Below are 14,609 nucleotides of genomic sequence, written 5' to 3'. Positions count from 1 at the left end.
TGCCATTTCTTAATTACATTACAAACTAAGGAAACAGCTTGAAAACACTTTGCTATCTCCTTATAGTCTTCTTCTCCTGCTTTGTGGGCATCAGTTACTTTAGTTTTCAGAGTGCTAGACAGCTGTTTAGAGGAGCCCATGGCTGCTGATTCTTGGGACAAGGTCTCAGGAGTCAGAGTATTTATAAGGCTTTAAAATTTGCATCACCTGGCCCTACCTAACAATGATTATGAACAAGCCATATCCCTAACAAGCTAATTATGGTCTGAGACCCTGATAAAAGTTGTTTGAGAGCTCAAATGTCTTGGGGTGCTCAAAATTTTGCATGTCACTGTATCCCTCCACCGACAAATACACACTGTGGCAATCCGCTAAATGGAATCAGTGTCTCTTTTTGTTAAGTTTGTCTGACCTAGAAACAGTAACTTAGGGAGGCAGGGCTTGGGGTTGGTCAATTAAATGCCACAAATCAAATTAACTATTCAGATGTCTCACTGTTTATGAATGCAACACTGCCTGTGACACACGTTCACTCCTGCTTTCTCCTCTTACATCACCTTTTTGTTTTTTTGTAAGTGAAAGTGACCGATGGTTCGGTCATGGCTGTTTGTTCTCGTAAGCAGTCACACGTTTACATACATGAACACGTGCTCTTCTTTACACACACCACTCACGAGTACAGATATATGCACAAAACCTTGACGGAGACGAACGATGCATTAGCACATGTAAACACACACCCATACACACTCTCAGTCAATTAAATTACTGTAACATGCTGACTAAGGAGCTACAGAGCTCTTTGTGGTATGAAAGTGATAGAGGAGGGGACACATGCACACAAAGTACACACATGAACAGGATGAGACAAAGTCAAACTTGAGAGACCTGTGTGTGTTTTGACATTGCATCAAAACAGAGATAGAGACAGAATGAAGGGGAAGGGGAGTGTTAAGAGATGAATGCGGAGGAGAGGAACATGAGATTAGAAACAGAAACGTGAATGAGAAAAAAGTGAGGCTTTTTGAGTGCTGAGGTAAGCACAGAGGTAAGTACTGAAGAAGACCGACAAATGTAATGATAAAAAAATAAATTTATATAAAGAATTTTTTTTATTACTTTCCAAAAATTACTCATAGCATTTTCAAATCTGATGCCCTTATTGTCAGGACAGTAGTTTTTCAGTGACTTCCATCGTTGTTAAAATTATTCATATTAATGTTTATGATCTGCTACTTCAATGATTATGGTTGAATAGGTTCAGGCAGAGGTGGGATCAAGTCTTTATTTTGTAAGTCAGTAAGTCTTGAGCCTTTGCACTCAAGTCCCAAGTCATGTCTGAATCCTAGACTTTGAGTTTCAAGTCCCAAACTAGTCATGATTTAGTCTAGATTTAAATTTACAAAAATCATGAATGCTTTTTAAAATTTGCATTTATTTGTTGTGACAAGTTTGTTAAAGAAAGTTTGTTAACGCTTTAGATTACAGCCCGCAATTTACACTGTAACTATCGGGTAGTTACGGTGTAATCTGTTGTACTAACGGTGTACCAGTGTAATACCTACCAACACATTTACTGTATGTAGGTGCAGGGGAACAAGATGTTAAGTTATGGAATAAGGGGCTAACAATTCGTGAATTTACAGAGAATTTATATTATAGGGTTTTTTTTAACTACTGTGTACCTATTATAACAGGGTATGTGCGACCTACTGATCAATAATATGGAAGTTTGGGGGAATTTAGAGAGAACTTGTACAGTAGGTATTTTTAACTACAAGGTACCTATTCTATTATAACAGGGTATGTGCGACCCTATTACAGGGTACTTATTCTATTATTACCGGGTACAGTATGACAATAAAACTGAAAAATCGGAGGGAAGATGGAGTGATGACTTCTGCAGCAAGTAATAAATCTGATGTGATTTTATTTCAAAATGACCTAATTCCAAACAAACAGGCAAACTACATTGTTCCTTTATATTTTTAGGGGGTAGCCGATATAACTACAGGGTACATCTGTGCGTTTACTTCGGAACAAAGGTCCAGGTGACAGTATGTTGTCATGGATATTGTTGGTGTCTGAAGACCGTCTCAGCTGTCGCTCACCTCACCAGCATTACATTACTTGACGCTCGTTTATGGCTTCATGACTCTGCTTGCCATCAGCAGACAGAATTCACCCACCCTAGATGTGACTCACTTGTGTTTTGGTGTAAACACGTTGACAATTTTGAAGTCATTAAAATGTTGAAGGTCTTCTCCCTGGCAGTTGTGTTCGTCCGGCATTACGGCTCCTCAAGATGGAAGCTCACCTTTTTCCAGCTCTGTGCATGCTCTCCTTTCATCCCAGGAAATAAATACAAATATAGCAAGATAAAACACAACGCATTAATCACAACGCATATATATAGTTAATATGCTTTACTGACAGCTTACTGTGCAGTTAATTTAGTTTGTTCTTCCATGTTTTGAGGCAAGTAAAATCAAAACAAACCTCTCACATTGTTCTCTGTAGTTACAGAACAAGTGATATAGCCTGTGCAGTGGAAGTTTTCCTTTTGTTACATTTAGTTACAGGGTAAATACAGCTATAAAAGCACTACTAGTTCCCTCGTAGTCACATTTAGTTACAGGGTAAGTAGGGGGTATGCGGGCTGTATTCGTTCGTGCGTACGCTGGTGAGATGAGGCACCGTACCTCATCTGTTTCCTGCTAACCAGAGAGATGTAGGGGTTTTTTGGGGGAGTTTTTCCTTATCCGCTGTGAGGGTCCAAAGGACAGAGGGATGTTGTATGCTGTAAAGCCCTGTGAGGCAAATTGTGATTTGTGATATTGGGCTTTATAAATAAAATTTATTGATTGATTGAATTGATACTGTCAGTTTGGTTTGAAGTCACAAGTCACTGGAGTCCAAGTTCAGTTGTTAGTCTTTTCTGATTTTGCCAAGTTGAGTTTAAAGTCATCGCATTTGTGTCCAAATTATGTGACTCAAGTCCACACCTCCGGGTTCGGTCACAAAAAGCACTTCAGTCAGGACCACTTTAGCTAAACAAAACTTTATTTTCATTTACAATATTATATTTGGTGACCTCTCTAACTATCCTAGTCTTATGCAGAAAGCCTAAGGCTCTCACACCTCCCTGCCCTTTCATGTGCCTACATGGAAAGTGTAAAACAGGGAGAGCACCAGCAAAGTCCTTGTCTTGTCTTGTCTGAGTACACAAGCAGAAAAGATAATCGAATTTCTGACCAAGTACATCTAACTTCGCCACGATAGACGGCACTGTGTCTTTTTTAATATAGTGCGTATTGAACTAGTTCTAGTTGACCCGAAGAGGAAGCTAACGACGTATGAAGATGGCGGAGCATGAATGTAGTTGCCTCGTCTGTCCAGAAGTGCGTCTTCTGCTTCTCAGTTGCCATGGTGTTTGTTTATTTTTCCGGGAGTTACTGCACTGCTATATACTGAACTGCTGCTATGTCATCTCCTTCTTCCAGGTGAAAGCCCACAAAAGAAAAATTGTTGCATGCACAGAATGCCGAGTCTGACTCTAGTCAGACTAAGTGGATACATTCAGCAATAGTTTGATTTTCAATCGAGTTATCTAGGTGTGTCAGTCGCGCTACGGATAGTCCAATTTCAGTCGGACTAAGCTGTTTTCATGCATTTAAAAGTCCGGTTTCAGTCAGACAAAGCCAATAATTTGATTTTCTCAAGCTGTATGTAAACATACTGACAGATGATCAAGACAGAAGACAATGAATATAAAGGGAAACTTTGCCGCTATTGAACCAGCTGTGTGGTATCGCAGTGTGAGCAGATGAATGATGTTTGGCTTCACCACATTGCTGCAGCACTCGGACCTCTGCCACCAGACAGGCAGGCATCTTTGGGGGAAGTCAAACAATGTTTATCTAGGCACAGTGGGATGACACACCATCCATCCATCCATCCATCCATCCATCTTCATCCGCTTATTTGGGGCCAGGTTGCGGGGGGCAGCAGGCCAAGCAAAGCACCCCAGACATCCCTCTCCCCAGCAACTCTTTCAAGCTCCTCCTTGGGGAACCCAGGGTATTCCCAGGCCAGATGAGATATGTAATCCCTCCAGCGTGTTCTGGGTCTGCCCTGGGGCCTCCTTCCAGTGGGACGTACCCGAAACACCGCCAGCGGGAGGTTCCCATAAAGCATCCTGATCAGATGCCCGAATCACCATAACTGACCCCTTTCGACGCAATGAAGCAGCGGTTGTATTCCGAGCTCCCTCCGTTTGTCCGAGCTCCTTACCCTTTTTCTAAAGCTGAGCCCAGCCACCCCACAGAGGAAACTCGTTTCGGCCCCTTGTATCCGTGATCTCATTCTTTTGGTCACTACCAGTGCTTATTACCATAGGTGAGGGTTAGGACGTAGATGGACCTGGCTCAGCTCCCTCCTTACCATGATGGTCGGGCGCAGCGCCCTCATCATTGCAGAAGCCATACCAAACCACTGATCCATCTCATGCTCCATTCTACCCTCACTTGTGAACAACACCCTGAGAAACTTGAACTCCCTCACTTGAGGCAGTAATCCTCTCCCAACCTGGAGGGGGCAATCTACCACAAGAACCATGGCCTCAGAATTGGAGGTGCTGACTCTCATCCCAATTGCTTTACACTCAGCTGCAAACCACCCCAGTGCATGCTGGAGGTCAGGGTGTGATGAAGCCAACAGAACCACATCATCTGCGAAAAGCAGAGATGCAATGCTGAGATCCCCAAACCGGACCCCTTCCTTCCCCCGGCTGCACCTCAAGATCCTGTCCATCAATATCACAAACAGGATCGATGACAAGGGACAACCCTGGTGGAGGCAAACACCCACTGAGTTTGACTTTACGCCCAGTACCCCATAGTCCCGCAGTACCCCCATCAAGACCCCCCGAGGGACGTGGTCGTGAGCCTTCTCCAAGTCCACTACAAACATGTAGACTGGATTGGCAAACTCCCACGACCCCTCCAGCAGCCTCACAATGGTATAGAGCTGGTCCAGCGCAGTTAAATTTCTGGGGAGGTACACGTCAGTCTATGGTGTAGGGTATGGCGTAGGATATACTTAAACGCAGAGCCTATGCCGTAGGTACAGCGTGACTTCAATGCAGAAGTATAAATCCCGCTTTAGAATGACCAACTGATGAAAACAAAACTTTCAACTGATCACAACCCCACCATTCACAAGTTGTAGAGTTAAAGGAAACTTTATAAACTTTGTGAATTGCTGTCTACAACAAACTCTTAACTATTTGTGCTTCTTATAAATTTGGCAACTGTGATATATTATTTGTTTCTTTGTGTCAGTTTGTAAAAATAAAATAATGCATATAATTGTAAATATAAATAATATTCCTCCTTAAAAAAGGAATAAAAAGTGTTGCAGACTCTGGCTCCATATACATTTCTTTATTATTCAGACAAGATATTAGCCATTAGCCATCGTTAATCGTTAATATCAACAGTCATGCCTTTTTAGCAGCAATAAGTCAGCTGCACAGATTAGCGCTGCAAACACCGTCTCACACAGTTTTCCCAACTATATATTATTCATTTACCACCTGTATTGCTTTTATTTTTCATGCAGTTCTGTTAAATAACACATCTCTGGGAGCTTTCATGGCACAAGATAGAGGGCAAAATCAAAAAACAGGTGTGGCTTGCTCTTTCTTTGAATTAAAACAAGAACCTATATGTTATGTTAGTAATGCATAAAAACTGCAGTCTGTTTGGGGTTCAACATAATATTTTCGTGACCTTATGATATGAAATGTAAGGTCATTACCTCGTGGTCTACTGGTTGAGATTTGGCACTGTCAACACCGCAGCTTGGATTTGATTCCCAGTCAGGGAACTCTAATTTTAGGGGCAGCAGTAGTTCAGTCCATAGGGACTTGGCTTGGGAATCAAAGGGTTCAAGTCCCTGTGTGGACCAAGTATTAAGTGTGGAATGGTAGCTGGAGAGGCGCCAGTTCACTTCCTGGGCACTGCAAAGGTTCCCTTGAGCAAGGCACCAAACCCTCAACTGCTTGGGGTGCCTGTACATGGGCAGCCCTCTCACTCTGACATCTCTCCATTTAAAGCATTGTATTTTGTATGTAACATGTAAAGGACAACAAAGTGGAAAAATAGAATTTCCCCTCGGGGATTAAAAGGATAGTGCACCCAAAAATGAAAATTCAGCCATTATCTACTCACCCATATGCCGATGGAGACTCAGGTGAAGTTTTAGAATCCTCACAACACTTGCGGAGATCCCAGGGGAGAGGGGTAGCAACAAAAGTCCACCTAATGGAGTAAGAGTATGCAGCCCTCGTAGATGGTGTCCGAGCACTCTGCATGGTGCCTCTCTCAAAGGCCAGGCCCAAAGTTTGAGCCCTGTGGAAAGGGATGAAGCAGGGCCCCCTGCACCTGACTCAGCAGGTCCCGCCCGACCGCTGGCCCCACATGACATGGTTTTCGGAGGTGGTGCCTCCCGGCCAAGAGAGCCACCACCTCCGAAAACCATGCCATGTGGGGCAATTTGGGGCCACCAGGATCAGCTGCACTTCCTCCTTCCGAACTCTTTGCAGCAGATACGGGAGGAGAGTGAACAGGGGAAAAGCATACAGCAGACCATGAGACCACTGGTATGCCATGGCATCGACGGCCGGGGGGTCCCACCCGTCCCACCCCATGGAAAATAACAGTGGGCAATGGCCATTGTCCCTGGTTGCGAACAGGTCGGCCACTGCTCTGCCGAAGCGGTGCCAGATCTCCCCAACCACCTCCGGGTGCAGCCTCCAGTCCCTTGGACTTGGGCCTCCCCTGGAGAGTGGGTCTGCCCCCTGGTTCACCAATCCGGGCACGTGCAAGGCCCTGATGGACAGGAATCGTGTCTATGCCCAGGCCCAGTCCAAACAATTCAGTATCCTGAGACCCTGCTGCCGCAGAGACCCCAAGGCCATATCCATGCACCTGGTGAGGGTACAGGGTGCCAGCGAGATGCCGGAAGGGAGGACACAGAACTCAAAGGTTTTTCCCATGAAGGCAAACCTGAGAAACCTCCTGTGCCCCCCATTCTGCACCTCAGGGGCATGAGGAACTTATTCAGCCCCATGAGGTCTATAGACCTGAGTGTCCCATCCCACTTCAGAACAAGAAAATAGTGGGAATGAGACCCTGCCCTCAGATCTTCTTCCTATACTTACCTGATGGCTGACTTCACCATGAGAGTGAAGATCTCCGAGCACAAGACCTTCCTGTGCAATGGCTCACAGCCTATCCTCCCCTGATTGTCAACCGTGGGCATACGACAACAGAGTCGACTCCTGGCCACTTCCTTGAAATCAGACAGGAGAGGCACCATGTGGGTCACTTCCCCGTTTCATTGTCCAAACGGGAAGGGGCGGGACCCTGACCAGCTGGCAGGTCAAGCCCCAGGGCCAAAGCATACCAGCCAATAATTTCCTGAAGGAGAGGTGACTGCTGGTCATTCTCCTTTACAGGCACCTGTTGCCCCTCTGAGGCCAACTCATCGTTCTCTAAGGGCCTGAGGACCCAGCAGAGGGCCCAGGAGCAGGGAAGTTCCTATGTGACACTGTCCGCTCACCCCCTACTGAAACTGTAATAATGGAGGTGGGGGAGCACCCTGATGGGCCCCTGTCCCCCCACTACCACACCACTACCACACACCAGGATTGAACGAGCTGCTTTGCCTCCACCATGCGTAAACAGACAGCTGCAATACACGGATACGGCACACCTCTTAACTGTTTAACTCCTTATTGTCAAGAAGTAGTAAGAAGGCCTCGTGACCCCCCATGAACCTTTGGGGATCCCAGTGGGGGGAGGGGACCCCAGGTTGGGAAACAGTGGTCTATGTCACCTCCTGCCCATCCACCAGAGACTAGGGAGTGCAGCAGGAGGCAAGAATTTAGCATACGGTAATTGCCGGTTGTCTGGCAGCAGAGCTGGGGAGGGTGTTGTGGGCATATTCAACCCAAAGGAGTTGTCTCGACCAGGAGGACAACTTGTGGGAAAGATGCAGCACAGGACTACCTGATGCATCCACTCATGCATTCTATCTGGCAAATGGAGATAGGGTGGATGCCACAGGACAGGCTGATGTGGGACAAGGGCTAATGTCCGATGTCATAGTTTCTTTCTGCAGGGAAGAGCTTCCAGGAGAAAAAGGCACAGGGGTGAAGTCTTTGGTCATCACCAGACTTCTTAGAAAGGACGGCGCCAGCTCCAGAGTCCGAGGCATCCACTTCTACAACAAACTGCCGAGAAGGGTCAGGAAAGGTGAGAATGGCAGCAGTTGTCAATTGTCTTTTAACTCACCAAATGCCTTGTTCACCACTAGTGACCAGACGAAGGGGGAGTTTGGGGAGGTAAGGGACATAATGGGGGCCGCCAAAGAGCTGTAGTTCTCAACAAAGTGTTGGTATAACTTGCAGAACCCCAGGAATCTGATTAATCTGAGAACAAAAAAAAGACAAATAAGACGGGGGCCCCATTAATTTTTTTAAAGAAATAAATGCCATTTCCTGCATTCTGGTACATTCTCACAGGTTGTAAATAGCTTTTGATCAATCAGGAGAGACACGTTTTATGGTTAGTAAAGAAAATATTTAATCACAAATACACATGAGAATGAAATGTGAAAATGTGAAGTCTTTGGCGATTAGACCCCTTCGAGATGGAGAGCTATGAGGAGGGTGATGATCCGTATCCAATTAGGGAACCCCCCAAAAACAGTGTACGGAGTGAGAGGGACTACAAACCGTATGACATGAGGCAATTGACAAGACAAGACAAGATAAGATAAGATAAGATAAGATAAGATACACCTTTATTGATCCCATAATTGAGAAATTCCAGTGTTACAGCAGTCAAGGAGAAAGAGTCAGATTAAATATTTCAAATTTAAACTTAAAAAACTTAAATAACTAGGCATGGAAATAAGTACAAAAATACAAGAGACGGTGATAAATAACAATAACAATAATAATAATAATAAAAATAATAGGAAGTGGATAATACTGAGCAGCAGTGAATGAAAATGACCAGTGGATAAAGGGAGCACATCTAGTGCAAGTGATTGTATGTGCAAACGCAGACAGCTGTGGTGTCCATAAAGTGTCCATAGTGTCAATAAAGTGTCCATCGTGCAGTCTACTGTGAGCAGTACTGGTTATGTAACCTGACAGCAGCAGGCAGGAAGGACCTGCGATAGCGTTCCTTCACACACTTACCTTACCAGGAGGCAACAGGCTTCTAACGAAACAAGCAGGTAAAGATTAGTAGGGAATGCACTGCAAAAGAAGCATGAACAAACTGAAACGAGGAGGCAGTGAATGAGAATGAACAGATCTGAAGGCCTGCATGACTCCTTAATGGGGAAGTTTAACCTTGATGAGAACATATGGTCAGGAAGAGACTAGGACAACAATAGGGGAGCTGCTATCTAGAAAACAGGGGATGTGAGATGAGATGGAAAGGAAGTGGCAGAGGGAGGCTTGGATAGATCTAACAGCCGAGACGAAGCTAGGGTGAAATGGCAGAGGCAGGGGATCAGGTCATATGGAAGGGAAGGCTGGGATGGGCATGATACTGGAGGCCATGGTGTCTATATGTTGAACGAAATAAAAGGTCAACTAGGACCAACAGAAATGAAAGATCATAGACCAAACGTAAATTAAGGTCAGAAGACCGAACTTAAGATAATGCAAACAAAAGGCAAAGGTGGGGCAACCAAACATAAATTAAAGTCAGCAATTTTCAGCATGACAGCAACAGAAATTAAGGGTCGTGCGAGGTCCTAGTGACCTGGGCCTATGTATGCAGAAAATAATAAAAGATCAATAAAGACCAAACGTAAATAAAAGGTCATAAGACCGAATGAAAATTAAGATCATAAGACCAACTCAAATAAAATGGTGAAAGTAAAATAAGGTCCGGCGACCAAAAAGAAATTAAAGTCATCTTGACAAACAGAAATTATGGCCCGTCGGCCGAAAAGAAATTACCGTGTATAAGCATGTGGTCCCGTAGACCTGGGTGCACAAGCTGGAGTCCTAAAGACCATCAGTAGAAACAAAATAAAAGGTCGGAAGGCTGAACAAAATAAAAGGTCACATGACCAAACAGAAAGGTCGGAAGACCAACTTAAATAAAATGGATAAATTAAAATAAGGTCCGACGACCAAACATAAATTAGGTCCGATATGACAAAACAGAAATTAAGTGGGTCCTTCTGACCAAAGAAAATTAAGTGTTGCAGAGGAAACATTCTGAGGTGGTCCAATGACCTTGGTGTGGTGCAAGAGGTCCACAGACCATGGGGGCATTTGCATGAGGTCCCGAAGACCAGGGGCGTTGGAGCATACAGCATGGGGTCCACAGATCATGATGGGGCATTTGCATGAGGTCCGAAGACCGAGGGTGTTAGGGCATACAGCATAAGGTCTTAAGGGCCATGATGGGGCATTTGCATGAGGTCCTGAAGACCGAGGGAGGCAGAGCATAAAGCATGAGGTCCCACAGACCCTGGTGGGGCATTTGCATGAGGTCCTGAAGACCAGGGGTGTAAGAGCATGCAGCATGAGGTCCCACAGAACATGATAGAGCATTTGCCTGAGGACAGAAGACCGAGGTTGTTAGTGCATACAGCATGAGGTCCCACAGAACATGGTAGAGCATCCATGAGGTCCGAAGACCAAGGTTGTTAGTGCATGCAGCATGAGGTCCCACAAACCGTGATTGTGCATTTGCGTGAGGTCCCGAAGACCATATAAATGAGCGAGAGATCAGGCAAACGAGGTAAAGGAAATGAAAAATCACGGCCAACTTGAATAAAAGAATATGGCAGAATATGTCCCAGGACCAGCAGATAGAGAACTGGCAGAAGAATTTGTGATTATATAACCCAAATGGAATATTCATGGGTGATGCATGATTGAGGATTATAAAATGATAGGTGAGCAGTAGCGGAAGAGCAGGTGTCGTGCATGCAGCATGTAGTTGGAGGGCCACGGATGACTGTGCAAACGGCATGAAAATGCATAGAGCATGGGTACTGAGGGAACGTGGGATAAATGACAGTCATCCTAACCGAACTGAGGCAGACAGAACTGGAAACATAAACAAGTGCAAGAAACATAGGACTGTACAACAAACAAATTTCAGGTCAGCAATGATACAGTAGCAATAAGATAACCAAACAGAAATGGCAAATGGCTGATGCATGACTGCCGCTCCATCAAATATAAAGGTGGGCAATAGGACAAACCATAACTGGGATTTGATTGAAGGTAGCAGAAGAGGAAACTATGAAAGACCACCACCAGCTATTTGCATGAGTTAGTGAGAATTTGGGGGGCAGAAATTTGATTTATGAATTGGTGCTAGAATGGAGCCATACCTAGCTCCCCTCAAAAACCAGTGGGTACTTGCTACCCACTAAAAAAAGAAAAAAAAATCTGCCCTAGTCCTTGATCCCTGTCTTTGTATATTATATTGATCACTTTTTATTTATATATTATTTATTTATTTATTTATTTAATTTTATTGTTATTTATTTATTTATTTTATTAAAGAGATGAATTTATTTATTTATGTGTTTATATATATTTTCTTCCTCCCTGTATTGCTCAGCCTTAATAGATATTACCAACACTGATTGGCAAGTGCAAAGCTAGATGCATCTATCTCAAATATAAGTGGATCAAGATTATTGGCCAAATAGATGTAGTGGGTCCTATGATAAAAGCCCTACCACTGAACTGGACAAGTGTCACTAAGAGGATTAGAGATTGCATGAGCATCTTCGAGTGTATGTTGACCGGCTACATTTCCCCTACAGGCAGTCGACGAATGATGCTCTGGATCACTGCTAAATACAAACAGAGCGACATGGCACAAAGATGCCATGTGCATCTGGGGGCGATCATGCAGCTACTTGCTGAGCTCAAATGAGATGACAACTACTATACATGTCCTTAAAGTGCGTGAAAACAGGAAAAGATCAGGCTGATTAGAAGCTGCCCTGCATACTGCTCTGCATGATGGGATTGAGGCATGTTCCGGGCCCGATTCATGGATGAAATCGTGAATGGTGAATCTGAGATGGATATAATTGTGAAGGGCAGCTCGAATTAAGTTAGACCATTTACAACTGGGAACTGTGATTACCAGAACTGATCAGTGTGCATACCACTGAACTGCAGACAGACTGGAAACATGACAATTAAAAAATAGCACAAGGGCTGAGAAAACGTCTGGAGCGCTGCCAGGAAGGAGCTGCTTGCGAGGACCTCTTAATAGAATAGAATAGAGCGAACCAGATGATTGAGCCCCAGCCGTCATGACCATGGTGTGTGTCAGAATGGTGGTTCAAAACATTGTCGCTACTAGGTGAAATGAATCTCACTAAATAAAAGCCCTGCAGGAGCTTACTTACTTACTTTTCTTAATGTGCATGTTAATCAACCATGGTGGAGGGAGCCCAAGACGTGCCAATGGCTGCTTCTGTGTTACTGTCCATATAATGATAATAATAATAATAATAATAATAATAATAATAATAATAATACAATAATACATTGTATTTGGAGGCACCTTTCAAGACGCCCAAGGTCACCTACAAGAGCATGGAAGAAAAGATCAGTAAGACATCATTAAAACAAAACAACAACATAGGAACAAATATAGACTAGTGCACAGTGTTCAGATAGAGTGAATATGCCAATTTTTTTTTTTTTTTGAGGATGTTTGTACAGGAAGGCAATGAAGTTGGATGAGAACAGGGGTGATGAGGTCAGATAATTACATATAGGTGATGATCCGGGCGGCCAAGTTCTAAATATGATAAATGACAAGAATCAGGCAGATGGAGGTAATGGTACTGCAACAGAGGCTGCCATACTTATCCTTTGAGTATTTTAAATTTTTTATTTATTTATTTTATTGCCACCTGATGAAACAGCTGTTGTGACAGCATGTGCATACTGTAGACACGCATGCGAACTACGCTGTGTTTCCTGAAAGAAAGGGAATGCAAATAAATATGAGTGCTGCAATGAGGCGTTTTTAATTGATTGTGCTAGAAGTATATTCTCGGTCACTTGAAAAACCCGCACAACCCCACTGGAGAATCACTGAAGGACTTATGATTGAAATGATACAGGAAGTGTGGTAAGATAGTAGCATGATGCGCACGTGAGTTTATTTTAAGAATGAAGACGAAGAGGAAAAATCGCTTAGCTTAAAGCGAATACCGAACGGAGGGCATGGTGTGCCTGCTTAATATGCTCACTTTGATGAAACCCAACACAGGTGTTTTCACTTATCTGCCTGATTAGCCTGATTTGAGTGCAGTGTGGTAGTGTCAATGATGTAATTGACTGACGTGTCTGAACCTCTATTTGGTTTTCGTTGCACTTTTAGAGAGTGAGAAGTTCCACAGTGTCATTTTTATTGGTTCTTATTCTTGAACTTATTGCAGGTGGTTTGGTGCTGGGATTCCAATAGGTTTCAGTTTCTTTGAGTTCTGCCCAACAGACATTCTCCAGCTGTTCCTTGGCCTTCCTGTCCTTGTTCAACCCCCATTTCTGTCCTTTGGTTTGTTTCAAGATGAATTTGATACATTGCATTGTTTGTTGTGTTCAAATGTGCTCTATGAAATTTGCCTGCAAAATGCATTTAATCACATGCAGGTTTCGTCATTGGCTGTGTTTTGTCCACTCTGTTATAATACTGTCCACTCTGTTATGTTGATATTTTTCCATCATAGTTTCATGAAATAAAAATATTTTAACTATGTATTTGTAGTGACATAATTATATGGAGGGGTTTGATTGTACATGCTAGAAATTTTTAGTAATTTGCATCATGATTCACTTTTCTTATGAAATTAACTGGAGGAATATGTTCCATGATCATAATACGCACTTGTTTTTCTAAATAAAAGCTTATTTAAAATAACATGATTGTAAAATAAACTATCTGACTAAAGTGAGGGACATACACTTTCTTTAAAAATATAATTTCAAAAGGAGTCATGCAGTAAAAACACATTTAAAATGGTATGTCTATGTCCTTAACAGAGTGGACACATCCCATGTGTCACATGTTGTTAAAATATATAAATATAATATTATGTAGGTGCCTGAGCTCAACCAATATGTTTTTCAGTAAATTAAATGTGTTCTTTTTTTAAGGGAACATTCAGATCTGGGTGAATCAAATATTTTTTTTCCACAAGTTATGACGTCCAAATGGCACCCTATAAAAAAAATTCAAGTGCCTTTCTTCATTGAGATACGTTTTCATTGAAAACATAAATCTGTTCCGTTTTTCTGATAATAGCCTTTTTCATTCAAACACATCCAGTCTTAATAGATTAAATATGTCTTTACTCTGACACACACACCGACCGTCAAAGCGGAAGAGACCGGTGCCGGCCGGCCGTCTCTCTGGCGTTGTGTAGAAGTATTTGCCCGCCTCGAATAATGTTCCCCTCCGGCTAAAATTGTGTTGTTTCCCACAGCATCACCTCCGCGATTGGGGATATGTTTATGCGTAGCAAAG

Source organism: Epinephelus lanceolatus, chromosome 18 (assembly GCF_041903045.1).
Source record: "Epinephelus lanceolatus isolate andai-2023 chromosome 18, ASM4190304v1, whole genome shotgun sequence".
Lineage (NCBI taxonomy): Eukaryota > Metazoa > Chordata > Actinopteri > Perciformes > Serranidae > Epinephelus > Epinephelus lanceolatus.
Note: the sequence above shows the minus strand (reverse complement) of the source record.